At 38.4% G+C, this 16895-nt stretch overlaps 1 pseudogene; it reads right to left on the reverse strand.

Moving 5' to 3' along the window:
- Positions 1-1842: 1842 nt before the first annotated feature.
- Positions 1843-2934, reverse strand: LOC101565458 (annotated as a pseudogene).
- Between the last annotated feature and the right edge of the window lie 13961 nt (positions 2935-16895).

Below are 16895 nucleotides of genomic sequence, written 5' to 3' on the forward strand. Positions count from 1 at the left end.
TTTTTTCGATTTTTTAAAATGGAAATTACCATAAACAATTTGATTCTCTTGAGCCACAGAAGAACTGCTTCAAACCGTGTCAAGAACAATGGAATTTTGTGCCAGTTTTTGACTGCTTTAATGAACTGAAACAATGATTTAAATCATATGTTTTTCCATTAGATTCAATTTAGCTTGTTTTTTTAAATCAAGCTAATTATAGATGCACTAATTATGATTTTCCATGGTGTTTGTAATTTTCCAAACTGAGAAAATAGATACAAATGAAAAAAATTGTGTTCTACCTACAGTAACTGCTATTAATATCATACTTTTCAAATGTTTTATAGATGAGCTTTTCTTTGAATTTTTATCCCCTGCAAAGTGAATTAAATTTCCACTTCAGTAGATTTTTGAGTGGTATTACAAGCTATTATATTGACTGTTAGATATTTAATTTTTTTTTTTTGTTTGTTTGTTTGTTTGTTTGTGCGATACCGGAATTGAGTTCAGGACCTTGCGCTTGCCAGACGAGCACTTACTCTACTGAGCTATCTCCTTGGTCTTACAACTTTTTAAATATTATTATCAAGAATACTTTTGTGCCCATTATGTTTTTTCTTACTTTTCCACTTACTTGCAGGATGAATTCTATGAAGTAGAATTGGAGGTTCAATATACTTGAACCTTTGCACTGGCCCCACCTCTAGGGCATGCTGAGATGGTGATTGAGACTGGGTGTGGTGTCCCACCCCAGTAATCCCAGTGCTTGGGAGGCTGAAAACAGGAGAATCACTATGAGTCCAAGCTGTGTAGTGAGACCTGGTAGACCCTGTACTAAATTATATATAGATATGCACTTTGTGCCAAATTGTTCTAGACAAACACTGCACCAATTTCTACTTCATTCTTAGCAATGTATAAAAATTATTTAAATTCCTTACTTTTTCAAGAGTTGAAAAACAGTAGCTTCCTAAAGATGCTATAATAAAGTATCTACAAGTGGCCTAAAACAACAAAGAATTATTACATCGCAGCTGCACAGTCCAGGAGACCAAGACCCAGGCGTCAGCCGTGCTTCCTCTGAAATCTGTGAGGGAGAATCCAGCCTTGCTGCTTTCCAGCTTCTAATGGTGGCGAGCGACCTTAGCACTGCTTGGCATGTAGGTGCATCCCTCCACCTTCTGACCTCTGCTGTTCTATGGTATCTTTTTTTCATGTATCTGAGTCTACATCCAATATGCTAAGTATGTATTCTGCCACTGAGCTATTCCAGGAGTTCCTCAAATCTCCTCTGAAAAGAATTCCAGTCACATTGGATTATAATACACCTTTACACCTCAACTTTATAAAATATGAAAATGTGTTAGCTCCACGAACGATCACCTTCACAGTTCCCATGGGGTGGGCTGGCAGTATACTCTTGGGGAGGACAGTGTTTTACTTGTCATGCTGTGCTAATCCATATCATTTTTTTTTTGAAAAGTTAAAAATTCCTTAATTTTTTATTCCTGGTACCACTACCACAATTTACAGGGCAATATACCTGATTTAATGAAAAGAAAGAAAAAGACAAAGCTACAACAGATAAAAGACTTCAGGAGTGTACATCTAATTGACACTACATTGCATTAATCAATAGCTGCACTTTTTGCAAACTGTGGCTATGACAGTCCTGAACCAGAAGGGTTTCCTGTTTAAGCTGCAGTAACTTTTCTGACTATGAATCATCGTTCCTTCTGTGGCAGATTTTTACAGTTCCTCTAATGCATTTGGGACGACTGTCTCAAAGTAACCTGCAGCTTTCCTGACAACTCCTCGCTCTCTCTCCTGCTAAGAACTGTAGCCCTTTTCTGTTGTTTTTTAAAACCTTCTGCTACCATATCCACCACTTCCACCACCAGATCCATAACCACCACCATAGGGACTGCCAGAGCTTCTTCCACCAAAACTGCCCCCCTTCATGGGTCCATAATTTGACTGTTGCTGTCCACTGTAATTTCCAAAATCATTATAGTTCCCACCACCACCATAGTTACCACCACCAAAATTTCCTCCTACGTTGTAACCATCATATCCTCCTCCACCACTACCGTATCCACCACCTTGGTTTCCATATCCTGGTCCACCACCACCATACCCTCCTCTACTATTGTAACCAGGACCACCACCATAGTTTCCACCATCACCTCCAAATCCATTATATCCACCATCACCTTCTCCATAACTACCTCTGCTGTCACCTCCTCCACCACCATAACCTCCTCTTCCACCAAAGTTTCCACAACAGCCAAAATTCCATCCACCACCTCCAGAGTTTCCTCTGTGACCCATAAAGCTGCCAGATCCACCTCCACGGCCTCTTTGTGATCCCGCAGACTGCATCTCTTGTTTAGAAAGGGCCTTTTTCACTTCACAATTATGCCCATTAATAGTGTGGTATTTCTAAACAACAATTTTATCAACTGTGTCATGATCATCAAAAGTTACAAAAGCAAATCCTCTCTTTTTCCCACTCTGCCTGTCTTCCATAACTTCTATGGTTTCAATCTTGCCATATTTTTCAAAGTAGTCTCTCAAATTATATTCTTCTGTATCTTCTTTATTACCACCAACAAAAATTTTCTTCCCTGTTAGACGGGCACCAGGCTTTACTGAATCCTCTCTAGAAACAGCTCTCTTTGGTTCCACTACACGCCCATCAACTTTGTGTGGTTGAGCACACACTGCTGTATCCACCTCCTCAACACAAGAGTAAGTCACAAAACCAAAGCCTCTGGAGCGTTTTGTTTGAGGATCTCTCATTACCACACAATCTGTGAGTGTGCCCCATTTTTTAAAATGTTCTGTTAAACTATTATCGGTAGTTTCAAAACTCAGACCACCAATAAACAGCTTCCTCAACTGCTCTGGCTCCTCTGGATCATGACCCTCCATTTTGAGACCAGACTCACCTCTTCCAACTCGAGTTCAATATGGGCCACATCATTTTTAATGCAAAGATAACTTGAGAATTTTCCATATGTTATTCAAACCTCATTTTTGCTTTTGATCTTTTGTCTATTTTTCTAGTAAAGAAATTGATTTTTAAAAATTTACTGATAGTCTTTTACTATAGTAGTTATAGTAGCTCTTTTATGGTAGTTTAATGATTTGTCATATGTCCATTAAATTTCCTTATTTTTTCCCAGTACATATAAATTCAAATTGCCTACTCAATCAAATCAAACAACAATCCCTTTGTGGGTTCTGACATTATGTGTTGCTTTACAAAAAGAATTATGCCAATAAAATATTACATTTACAATCATGTATATTTTTATATCCATTAATGTTTCCATTTTATTGACTATTTCATGTTTCAATCTAATAGAAATTATTTTAAGGAACATAAAATAATTTAAGTGGAATTCTAACTTTATAAATATAGATTATATGATGCATAGCTATATTAGTGAATTCTGATCAGCCAAGACAAACAATATGCTTATACTCTGGGAAAATGATGAAATTTAATATGTGTATTTATATAGTATATATAATTTTATAATAGCTCATTATTCATATTTTAATGTGATGCTTTCTAATCACATTTTTGTGTCTACTTTGATCATTTCTAGATTTTTTACTGCTAGATCAGTTCTGTCATATTCTTTTACTCTAATTTCTTATTGATTCTTATAGTCTTTATTATAGATTTTGCAAAACTCTGTATGTTAGCATGTGTTTTGCTGTATCTCTAAATTCCAAAGAACTGTTGTGCAACATTTTAGAAAAATTAGTAGTCGGGAGCAGATCGGGTATTGCTCTGCGTCGAGAGGCAGGTTTCTTCTGGTTTTATTACTCAGTGGAACAAGGCTTTAGCTTTCTGGTGCACGAAAGTGGTGACCATGTTCCCAGTTGCAAGATGGACACAGGGACAGAATGGACACAGACAAAGAAAATACACACATACACACACACACATACACACACACACACATACACACACACTTTCTTTGGGCGGGAGTGGAGAAGCTGCTATAGGACACTGTGGCATCCATCTACCAGGCCAGAGATGGTATGTGACTGTGTGTACTTTTGTGAAGTGGGGTGGGGTGAAGAGGTGACAAATTCAATATTCATTCTGGGCTTGCATTGCCATGAGAGAAGAGGCGAACGGCTGAATGTGAGCAATGAGCCATCCCTTCTGTGAGGCCCAGAGGGCCTCCACAATTATTCTACAGTGTTTAGTTATTCTTCTCAACATTGAAGTTATTTTTTATATTTGTGAAATGAGAACATGGCTAACAATCAACCTGTTTGATTATAAAAACCAACTCTCCCAAGAATTTCCTTCTATGTTCAGTGTTACTGCACATGGGCAACCACCTTCAAATCTTTGAGGATTTCATGTCTAAATCATTTTCCAAAAGCAAGTGGTTATATTTCCATTTTAAAAAAGGTTCCACGTGCTGTTTGCTAAGGACGTAGCTTTTCACTGCTACTCTTCCTCACGCACATATGTCCCCTCCCTCCAGTGTCCAGTTGGTAGTAGAACTCTTGGGTAGGTTGGCATTCCATTTCAGTATAATTATGACTAAGCAAATGGTAAAACCTGAACTGCTCAGTATCAGATGATTCTGTTTCTTTTATAGGCTCCCCAGTTAATTATTATCTTTCCATGTGTAATACTTTTATATACTTGTACATACTAAAAGATTATTACCAGTAAGCAACTTAGTGGGTGCATTATCTTCTACAGGTACGTCTTTTGAATGTGTAATAAGATCACATAAAATCTACTCTTAACAAACTTCCAGTAAGCAAAGAGACGTCACTCAGTGTCATCCTCCTGCTGTCCATTAGTTCTCTGGACTTATCTCGCGTAACAGAAAGTTTGTATTCTTTTACCAGTATATCCCCATTTCCTTCCCTCTTCACACGGGCAATAATCATTCTACTCTCTATTTTCATTACCCTTTAGTTTTAGATTTCACATATAAATTTTATTATACAATGTTTTTCTTTTGGTCTCTAATTTATACAGCATAACTGGGTAAGTCCATGTTGTCTCAAATGGCAGTGTCTCCTTTTTAAGGCTGAATAGTATTCCACTATACACATATAACATACCTTAATTCACTCAGGCATTAATGGAAACTTATGTTTTTTTTTCTTTACCTTCACTGTGATTAATGCTGCAATAAACACAAAGTGAAGCTGCATTGATGAAGTGTTCCGATCACCTCCTTTAGGTTCTACCCAGCAGAAGGATGGCTGGGTCTCTTCCACTTGATTTTGTACTGCTCTCTCTAAGGTCTACCATCAGCCTACCGTCATGCCTCCCATCTCTCCCCCTTCCCATCACTGTCATCCCAAGTGTTCTCTTTGTAGCACCTCTTTCCTGATCCAACTCCTCAGCTCATGGACCTCTACATCGTCTTGTGTCTCACTGAGATTATTCTGCAATAGGAAAGATTGTTTTAAAAAATTCTCCATTCTGCAAATATGATGGAATCATATTCTTAATCTTAATTTCATGTTTGAAATTAGCTTCATTCTTGCAAGCTAGAATTAGGAGTAATTCCTGATCTTGTTATATGTTGTATAAACAACTTATAAACATCTTAATTTGGTGCAAATATCTTCAAGAATAAACTAAAATTTTATCATCTTTAGAATCCCTAAATGTAAGTTTTAAATATGAAGGCCTGAATCTATCTTGCCAACTTCCAGTCTTCTCGGGTGTTAGAACTTGACCTCTTTTTTATTACTTTTATGTCTAAGATAGAAAGGGTCCCATCTATCTGAAGAAGTTTCCTTTAGCTTTAGGAAAGTATTTTCCTCCATCCAGGTAGAACCATCAGTCAAAGAAAAAGAAGATCAGAGAAAAACTCCCACCCACCACTGGCTAGCTTTCTATTTTTATTAGCTGTGAACTTGATCTTGAGCTATTCCCCAGCTGAGTGTGTTCTGGCGTGAATCCTTGCCTGGATCAAATGGTACAACCAAAGGGCTGCTGTCTCTGCCACGGCTGTCTGTGCTTTTATTTTTTCCCTTCTTCTCACTCATGGTGCTGTTTAGTTTTGCTGCATTTCCATTCCTTACATTTTACAATAACGCATTGCTTTATCTGCCTAGCTGGAGTTAAGTGAGACCCACCTATACTCTAGCTATAATTAAAGTTCATGGCGCTTTATTAGAATTTTTTTTTTTTTTTTTTGGCTTGGTTCACTAAGTTGCTTTTTGTTTCTTCTCTCGCCCTTGATGGTAAGGGTGACTTCGTGGAGAAAAGGTATGGAAATGTTCTCCTTTTGGAATTCTCATGTGTCTCTATCTGAGAACAAATTGTGGGGATAAAAGACAGCAACAGTTTAAAAATGTAACAGTTTTCAGAGAGGTACATCTTTTGCAAGAAGGAAAACTACTGAAAGATGGAAAGAAGGGGACAAAGTGAGGAGAAGAGGACTTAAAAAGAATGAAGATGTGTTCTGTGTATACACCAACTCCCCTTGATGAATGTAATCATTACAGATGACAAACATGCACTACTAAAACTAAAAATTAAAAATTAAAGGTAGGTGAGATAGCTCAGAGGACTAAGCACCTGCCTAAGTAAGTGCAGGGACCAGGATTTGACACATGGCACCACATGCTGTGATGGCCTTGCCTCTGGGTGTGCTGAGCCGGTGAGTGATTCCTGGCAAGGTGGCATGCACCTGTAATCCCAGCACTGAGGAGGCTGAAAACAGGAGGATCACTAGGAGTTCGAGCCATATAATGAGACCCTGTCCCCTCCCAAAAAAATGTCTAAAAATTCAAAGTTATCCAACTGGTTAATTTTTTTTCTCTTTTATCACCAGAATTAATTACTGAATCCAGACTCAAGGACAAAAGGATTGTGAAGTACTCAACACAAAGAAAATCAGGCTCTGCTACCTTCAGTTGTTATCCTTGACCTCCCTCACTCCAGTCTGAACACATTCAAGAGGTAAGGAAAGGGGGTGGGGTTGAGATACTGGTTGTATTTAGAAGAAAAGGCTACGGAGTAAGGGTGGCACAGATCTCAGAGAACCATTTACAGACGTCAGAAATGTTAATGACTAAGCTTTTCTTTTTTCTTTTTCTTTTGCAGAAGTTCACTTTGGGTTTCTATGCAAGATGACCACATGCTGGAAGAACCTGAGCAGCAAGAAGCTATGACAAATAGTGCTCGGATAGAGTAGGAAAAGAAGAAATGGAAAGATCTTAGCAGTCCTGAGGACTTTACATAAGGCACCTGAAGGATTCCACTGTGCTTCAATGAGGTTAAAAGCATTTGTGAGTCATGAAGAGTCAATAAATAGCCAGTCAGGCTGCACTAAGAATGCCACGACAGCCAAGAGAAGACCCCAATATTGACTGAGAGATTCCAGTCCTTTCCTATCTTTCCAACTGCTTCCCCCAAGCACCCAATGAGATATTGATCTAGAAAGGGGTAGGGGATCTGCGGGTAGGATGCACTGTCTCCTTGCTTAATCAAGCCCATCTATTTCTAAGAAGTGAAGAGGCAGTAATTAAATACCATGTAAAAAAAATGGTGACCTCTTAATTGGGCTCAACTAAAACTAACTTTGTAATAATTGAAGATGATCTGGGAGTTATGGGATCCATGTGGGACAGCCTGCGAGGAAATTCTGCATTGTCTAGTTGGGCTGCAAGGAAGGGGAAAATAATCTACATTTGTCATGAGTATGTCCTGTGGCATTTCTATTAGGAATAGAAATAAATATATAATAAAGTAACTATAAAACAATGGGGAAATTTTAATGGTCACAAGAAAGAAATATAGATAAATTGGGGTTTTATTTAGAATAATGAAACTAAAGGAATGATGATGTCAAAGAGATGCTGAAGAATTTTTCAAATGTAGAATTGTCAATAATGAAAAACACAGGCTGGCCAAATAGCTCAGTGGATTAAAGCGGGGGGGGGGGTTGATCCCCAGGCCTGCCATGCCAACCCTGCCCCCAGGGCGTGCTGGGACAGCAATTAAGACTGGGCGTGGTGCCACATGCCTGTAATCCCAGCTCTTGGGAAGCTGTAAACAGGTGGAGCACTATGAGTCTGATCTAGCAGTGAGACCCTGAACACTCTGTAAACCCTTCTTTAAAATACAAAAAAAAGAAAAAAGAAAGAAAGAAAGACACATGATTTTTAGAAATCAGCTCTCTCAGCCTAAGAGAGAGAGAGAGAGAGAGAGAGAGAGAGAGAGAGAGAGAAGCTCAAACATTTTCACATTTTTTTCCCTTCAAAATATTGAGGACCCTCATGTGTCAAGTGCTGCTGACTCACAAAGCCAAAGAGACCTGCTCCTGTCTTCCAGGAACCCATGCTGCTTTTTTTCTAGATGCTCAAAAGAAAGAACCTTTGGGGCCAAATAGCGAAGGCACAGAAATTCTAATGATCCACGCTCTTTCATAGAAGGGGAAAGGATGTACTGGCTGAGCAGGTTGGGCCAGGCGCCTTCAGAATCATTTTTCAATTTATTCAACATGCTCTTAGCATTCTGCAGGGTAGGACACAACAAGGCGCCCGAATCATTGGGTAACAAGGCTAACCTCACTGGGCACACGAATGCTACCGCAACGACAAGACACGAGTGTGTCAGGCACCAGCCTTGTGTTTTTTCTCTATCACTGTGCTGGCACTCCACAACGTGGCTATGCAGAGGAAACATAGGGTGCGGAAGGTCCGAGCAACATGGCACCCTCTTAATTGTGCACAAGCTGGTTGGGGTGGTACACGCCAGTACGTGGGTGGCTGAGGCAAGAGGACCAAGGCAAGTCCACGGCCAGTCTGGGGTACAAAATGAGTTCATATTAGAACTATAGTTTGAGCTACATAGGAAGACCTTGTTTGAACTACATAGCAAGACCCTGTCTATAAAAGATTTTGTGGTTTAATAAGCAAATCTCATATTATGCAAGGTCACTTGGGATTTATCCTTGAGATACAATTCTTTAATAAAGATCCATAATTACTTCTATATATATAATAATTATTATTTAAGAGAACTCAGAAGCTTTTTTTGATGTTATTCAGTTTATAGAAGAACTCCTTAACATAACTGTTTTGAGTTCAAGATTTTCAAAAATGTACAGAAATTCATTTCCTTTGTTACATTACCATATACTACCTAGGCACTATGCAACTGTCCAATAAACATGATAAGAAAAAGAGAAAAGTAACAGCAATCTTCCTGGGGTAAACATTAATGGAATAAAATATGCAGTTATTTCTAGAATATTGCCAGAGACAGAGTGTCATGATAACAGAGTCATTGGAAAGTTCATATTCTGACTTTTGGTTTATACTGACCTCCCTAATTATTGAGTACTGCCAAAGACAGATGGCTACACAGGTAATTGCTATTCTTATCTATACACATTTTGTTTATAATTTTAAATAGGATGTGCTCATTTTTAAACATTTATTCATCAAGCATTTATAAAAAGCTACTCTGTCCTATTTGCTATGCGCAGTAAGTACATTAGGAAATTATAGCTAAGTAAAGAAGGTAGAGGGGAGACACACACACACACACACACACACACACACACACACACTAACTCATTCTCCTATTTCTTTCAGCCAAGGGAATCAAAGAAGGCTTAATGAAAAAGGCAGCATTTTAGTGGGGCTTAAAACTAGACTTTGAAAACTGTAAAATGCCTTTATTATTTTAACCGAGACAAATTTTTTTCTCTTCTGATGTATCTATGTAATTTATTAGGTTAATGATTTCTTAATAACAAGCCATCTTTATACTCCCTCAAGAAAAAAAAAAAAGTGCATTTAAAAATCTGATGCCAGATTCAGTTTGTTTGTATTTTGTTTGCCACCAGGTATTTCTTATATACTTATCTATGTACATTACGGGAGATCAGGGTGCTGTTTTCTTTCTATGTACCAGTTCTATCAAACTTTACTGCCAGGTTAGCATTTAAATAGATTGTATAGGAGCTATGCAGATAGTTCGGTGGTTTAAGGGCCTGCTTGGCAAGCACAAGGGCCTGAGTTCAATCCCCAGAACCGCATACCACACCAGCTCCAGAACCCTAGGTGCACTGTGAAAACAGCGTGGTGGCACACGCCGGTAGTCCCAGAGCTGAGGAGGATGAGACAGGAGGATCGCTATGAGTCTGAACCGTATAGAGAGACCTTGTATCACATAAATTAAAATAAATAAAGTATAGTAGATTGTATAGACTCCTACCCTTTCCAATGTGTTAGAAGAACTTCCAAAAGGTAGGATCTTTAGTCTCTTGGAAAATATGAGTAAATTTTGTGATAAACTTATCATGCTTTGGATCTATTTTAGGGCAATTTTTAGACTGCATTTTCAGTTCTTTCCATGACTATGAGCACACCAACAGCTGTGTTTGAGTTTATTACTTTTTTCTGAGTAAAGTCCATTAATTAATGTCTTCCCAAACTATGCTCACTTTGTTTAATTCAGATTTTAAATTTTGTTTGCATAGAACTTTATGTGGTCTTTTTTCTTTACAATCTTTTAATAGACTTCTGTTGCTGTAATTTCTCTTGAAGTTTATTTATTTATTGCTTTCTTCACTATTGATTTTTTAAAAAAATGTTGGCTTATTTATTTTTACTTGGAGGGCTAATCTTTAATATTAATAGGACTAGAAGGCACAAAAACAAGCAGGAAGAGCTACACTAACTGTTTATAGCAAATAGGAGTAGAAAGAGAGGTCACAAGATTTTTTGTTAAATACATATTTTTTATAGAAGTAAGCAGAGAAAGAAAAGTAAGATTGGGTTCTGTATTATGTTACCTTGATTATATTATAATTATTTTTAAAATACTACTTTGTTGTGTCATTTTAAGATACTACTTATTATATATTAAGTAATATCATTTGTGAAATAATGTCATATCATTTGTGAAAATAAATGTTTAGAAACATAAGTGGTATGAGCTAAGGCCTACATTTATCCAGAAAGGTGAGCACATTAAAAGTGGAAAAACGCATGTACTGACCATGACAGACACAGAAGAGAAGCTGATCTTAAACCTTTTCTACCTGTTGCTCCACCCTGTATCAGTAGAGGGTGATACGAGTCTCATTTTTGTCCACGATTATTTGATTAGTAAATGGGGAAAGAAAACTAAAACATCTGAATCTTTTAAAAATGAGTCATAAATAAGGCTTCATTATTTCTCTTTTCAAATATAAATGGATGACATAGTTTTCCTGGTTAATCTTAATAAATTTGTACCTCCACCAGAATATTTATCATATACTTTCAGTGTTTTTCTCCAGACTAATTGAAATTATGCCTATGAAAAAACTGGATCCTCAATTATGAACCACCTCAAGGCAGCATTGTAATTCTTCTTTGATGTACACCAAGTGGCAACGTTAGACATCAGGACCATCTCCATATTGAAATGAGCATGGCATTTCATGAGGAAGCCTCCATTATTTATTCTATTGGCCCTCTCCTCTTCTATCAGCAAGCTCAAGTACAATGAGATCCTGAAACAAATGAGCTTATTAAGATCATGCTTAGACATATCGTTTTTCAAATCACAGTCTACAAGACAGATATGCTGGCAAAGCTGTAATAAATGTCAAGGCTCAAGGCATCCACCATTCTTTTCAGCAGCCTGATGGCTGGGCTAGAAAAGCTTTTCATAAATTTTCGCGCACACCTGTCAAGTGGCAGGTGTGATAGTCTGCTATCGCAGAAGAGCCTGAGCTGTGATTTCCAGGCTGGCAGCACTGTCATAGTTTTCAGTGCAATCATGTGCTTTTCTCTGTTTGTGACCAATGAAATCTATGTGATCACACTGAGAATCTGTGTGTCTCAGCACATCTGCCAGTGGTACTCATCGCATAGAGATTATTTTAGATTGGACGCCATGAGGTGTTATTTCCTATTTACTAACACAATGGGGTATCATGACTATGACAACTAAACACACTCATTTGTGTACGGGTTTTGTCCTTGTTGTGGATACAAAACAACGTTTCATCTTCCCTACAACCCTTTGACCTTTCACCATCAATCTTCCACGCGAAACAACTGCAGTGTTAATTATAGCACATTTTTATAGGCAAAAGGGAGAGTACTTATTTTGTTTTAACAAGCCAATTGTGTGAATTAGAAATAGACTTGTAATTCCAATTATATTAAACAAAATTATATTTCCTATATATGTGCATCTATACTTAGAACATCGGTGAAAGAAAACACATTAAACTCTTCATAAGATACCACTAAAGACGAAGAAAAATTTAGAGATGGGTGAGTCAAGGGTCTTTCATTTTTTTCTCTGTGTAGTATGGTAATTTTGGATTTCTATAAAGATATTATATTCATGCTTTCCTGTATAATAAAAAGAGAACTTCAAAAGAAACCTAAGTACTGATATCAAGAAGAGAAAAAAGTATCATAAGACTATACTTCCACGATAGTACCATATATTTAGGGAGGGTTTCACACACGTTGCATCACTAATGACTCACAAAACTCTCTGGGATAATTAGATCAGATAGTAACATGTCATTTACACAGGTGACATCTGCAACTTAATGAGATTCACTGATATTCTTCAGCTTTCAGTTAAATTTTTAAATTGAGACTGAAACTTGGGTCTTCTGATGTCTAGTGGAAGTTTTTACTGCCCAAGCTCTCCTTCCAACTACATTATTTTCTACTCTGAAAGCAACAAGGTACTATTCCATTTTCAAATTTTTCTGACATGTATATACTATGCATATATTTTGAATTACCAATACAATTTTATATTTATAAAATAGACCAATTATTTTGTAGAATGGTTCACATGTAAACAAAAATTTAGTTTCTGGAATACAGACAGAAATTTCAATAAGCTTCCCATTGAAGGAAAAATAACTGTAATTACATGGAGCACAATAACATTTTTGCACAAAATGATGGTAAATGCCTCTCTGGTTTGTTAACGAATGGATAGCTGCCATTTAAATACCATTTGAAAAAAATAGCTGCTGTGTGGAAATATTAGTTTCTCTTAATATCATGGTTTAGCTGATGAAATTAATAGCAATTCAGTTGTTGAGTACAGGCACTTAAAAAAAAAAGCTTTTACCTACAAACCAATAATTACAAAAAAAAAAGCTTAATATGAGAATTTGAGGAAACTGCTTGCTTTCCCACCCCATCTTTATCCCCAAGCTCTGCCCTTTTGTGATAGTATAATGACTTTAAATTATTTTCCTTTTGCACCTCTTTTGTAGAAATGTTTCAGAGAAGAAAATAGATATCAAGAAAAAGCTCTTACCTCACATTTGTATTGACTGTTTTAGGACTAAAACGATTGCCATATTCAAATGTCTATGCAAAAAAGACTACACACACACTAAAACCCACCATACTGAAATTCCCTGAACCCATACCTGAAGTCATTGGCCTGTGTTCTAGTGTTCTGCAGTTCCGTTCTTCGGGCACTCTTTGGAATGAGGTGAAGTTTGAAAAGAAATAGTTAAGGGAAACAAAAATCCCTAATTGAAATAATCTGATGATGCCAAATAATCTCAAATGCTAGACTCCAGGATTACACATTCCTAAACAAAAGCAGCCCGCTGTCCTTTACCTCCTCACTGCATGCTTGCCCCCTTGAGCTTACCCCACAAGGCAAAGCACAGGCAGATCTTTGATTTACTTTGGGGCTCTTAACTACATCTCTAAACTGGAAGTTTGCAGTGCCACTCAGCTTATGCTCAGTTCAAATTTGTCACTGATAGATACCTACTAAATGCACTGCAAGTGCAGAGAAACGCATTATGCTCCGTGACTCTGGAAACTCACCTCTGAAATTTCACGAATGACTACCATGAAACACAAGCGGATAACTTCAGCTTCTTCTCCAGAGGCGCCCATCCCTTGGCTGGGGTGAGCGGAGTGGACGTGGGGGTAGGCAATGGGGGGTGAGGGGTGGGGAGGGGCAGGTATTGCCAGCGATGCCTCCTGACTGGGGTAGACATCCCCCAAAGGCAGCTGTGGTTCCTGCCTTCTGTATCTTCTCAGGCCCCTGCATCTGTGCCACAGTCATCCATTTGGAACTTCTTGGAATACGGGGCGGAAGACCTGCAGAGGCTAGCTTCTGTACCTGGAGCTGAGAAGGAAGGGTCATCAGTTTTAACAAGTAATCACCATTTTGATATCTATCTTTATTTGCATTCTCTCTCTCTCTCTCTCTCTCTCTCTCTCTCTCTCTCTCTCTCTCTCAATAAAGATTTCTTTAATATATGCCTGATTTAAATCTAAGATTCACATGAATTCCATCATGTAATCTTCAAAACAACTCTATGGAGCAGGCGCCATAATTTTTTGTGTTAGGAAGGAAAAAAAAATCAAGGCACAGAGAAGCCTGTCCAAGGAATTCGTCTCGGAACAGCGACGCGCCGGCGCCTTGCCGTACAAGGCCAGCGTGTGTCAGCGTCGCGCCACCTCCTTCTCCGCCTTCTCCCGCTTCCTCTGCTGCTGTGCGCATCTGGAGCGTACAGCAGCACTAAGAGTTCTAGGTTACCCAGGCCTCTTGCCCAATTTCATGCTTTGAAAAAATAAACTCCTTGAATCAGCCTGCTTATTTGGAAACTGAAAACTATTATAGTGCCTAAAAATACAGAAACACAACTAAAAGCTGTCCTTCTGCTTAGGCAGAGCGCAGTGGCTGGGGCTCAATTCCTGGCATGCCGAGCCGGCCCTTCCCCCGGGGCGCGCTGAGACTGTCTTTGAGACTGGGCGTGGTGGCGCCCGCCTGTAATCCCAGCACTCGGGAGGCTGAAAACAGAATCACTACAAGTCCTATCTGTGTAGTGAGACCCTGTAGACCCTATACTAAATACATGAAAAAAAAAAAAAAGCTGTCCTTAATTGTTATTGTAAATTATTTCCTCCCCTAAATCTTAGACGTAGGTGTTATCCTCCTCAGCCAATCGATTTATGGAAAAGGGAAGTATTTTATCAATCATCTTTCACTTTAGAGTTCTGAAAAGTAGGAGACAAATCTGAAATCCCTAGTAGCCCTTGAGAAATGTCCCAGCGGTTTGTGCACATGGCATGTTGCTTCCAATCTTGAAGCTGTTCCTTGACAAAGATTGAGAAGGATTATGAATAAGTTAGAAAGGGCATTCTCCATGATTGTCCCCGGACAAAGCAAGGATGTATGTTGATTATAGAAAGGCTTAATGGAATCTGGCATGTAAACAAATCTGCGGTTTTTTTCCAGGTGAAATGAATATTTCCATTACTGTCTTACTTTTCTGCATTTCAGGTGAATTTGTCCTCTTCTCTTTCCTTCCCTGGACCTCCATCCCAGGTCCCCACTCCAGCTACTCAAACTAGAGACAGTGTCTGTGGCATTTTTTCTTGTGCTCTTGTATTTCAATTCATTTTTACAGCAACTTCAACACCAGGAGGCACATCGCTTCCAGGGGCCATCTTTACATTCAGATTTTATCTCACTGATTTTCTAGGTTCTAATTTTGTTACATCAATCTTCACAATGTCTTCTGTCACTGCCATCCCAATGGCTTTGAAAACAAATACTTACATTTTACCTAAACTGTTGATCAAAAATTGTAATATGTGAATGAAGCAACGGAGACTATCAATCCAGAGGAAATGCTCATTAAATCCTGACAGGGAAATCATTAATACTTGAGTAGTTTCAGGAAAAGTAATCAGAGTCCTGGTTAATTCCAACCCAGGGTCTGCTGGCCGCCTGTGGAATCCGGAACAAAATGCACTTTTCTTCTTCCTGCTCTGTTTCTACAAGGTAAAGATTCAAAGGAAAAATAGGACCTATAAATAGCTCCCCCACTGCAGCCCTGGATAGTTGAGAAATTTAAGCAGATGACAAGTAGCTCAGCTGGCTCCTTTCTCTGATGTTCTTACAATAAAGACAGGCATGATTGGCTTTAAAATTTTTTTTTTTTAGGCTTTTTGTTGAGTTCAATTTGATAAGAAACCATAATTTTCACTTGAAGGTGTGGGATGATTATTTTGCATCTGCAAAATATAGCCACAGTTTTTGTGGGTGAGTTGTAAACACGCAGTGTTTCCCTCACTGCCTTACCAGAGGCCTTCCTCATACTTGTTAAGCTATCTATGGGCTGCACGTTTGGATATCCTCCGTTGAAGATAAGCAACATTAACCGTGTACGTAGTTCTGCTTTACGTGCGCTTCAAGCCTTGGTTCAGTGGGCATTCAGCTGAGCTTGTACAGAAAAATAATATGGAAATCTGAGGTATCATCATTCCTTTACAGGCAACTAGGTGAGCTGTTTAAAAGGGACAAAAAGAGAGAAGAAAACAATTGTCGTGTATTGAACCAAATAGCACAATAAATGCCCGGTGAGTATTAAATTCCACCCACACCATCATTGACACTAAGACAGAAAGAACTGCGCTAATAGGTCATATACTTTCTGTAAATTAATTCTCACAGACATGTGCGTTAGGGGCTGTGGTTATTTCTATTCTATTGAATGAGGGCACAGAGACTTAAAAAGACTGAATGACATGGTCCTCTGCCAGTTCATTCAACCAGTCAGCTGTCCAATCGGGATGGGGGCTTTAGACGGTCTGATTCCAGAGCTTAATGACAGTCTGGATAGGCTGCTATTGAGATGGAAATACTAACTCACTATAAGCCATTCCTCTCTCTCCCCACACAGAAGGAAAGTCAATTTGCAGTCACCTTCGGGTTAAACAATATATTCAGTCCTTATTTGCTTCTTGTGGCAGGTTACAGTAAGGTCATACACACATACGTCATGTTTATTCTTTTTAATACAAAGGGGATAACTTTTTATTAAAACAACTTTATTTTTTAATTTACTATCTCATGGGCGTCTGTTCATGTTAGTATGTATTCA

Source organism: Octodon degus, unplaced genomic scaffold (genome assembly GCF_000260255.1).
Source record: "Octodon degus isolate 3935 unplaced genomic scaffold, OctDeg1.0 scaffold00025, whole genome shotgun sequence".
Lineage (NCBI taxonomy): Eukaryota > Metazoa > Chordata > Mammalia > Rodentia > Octodontidae > Octodon > Octodon degus.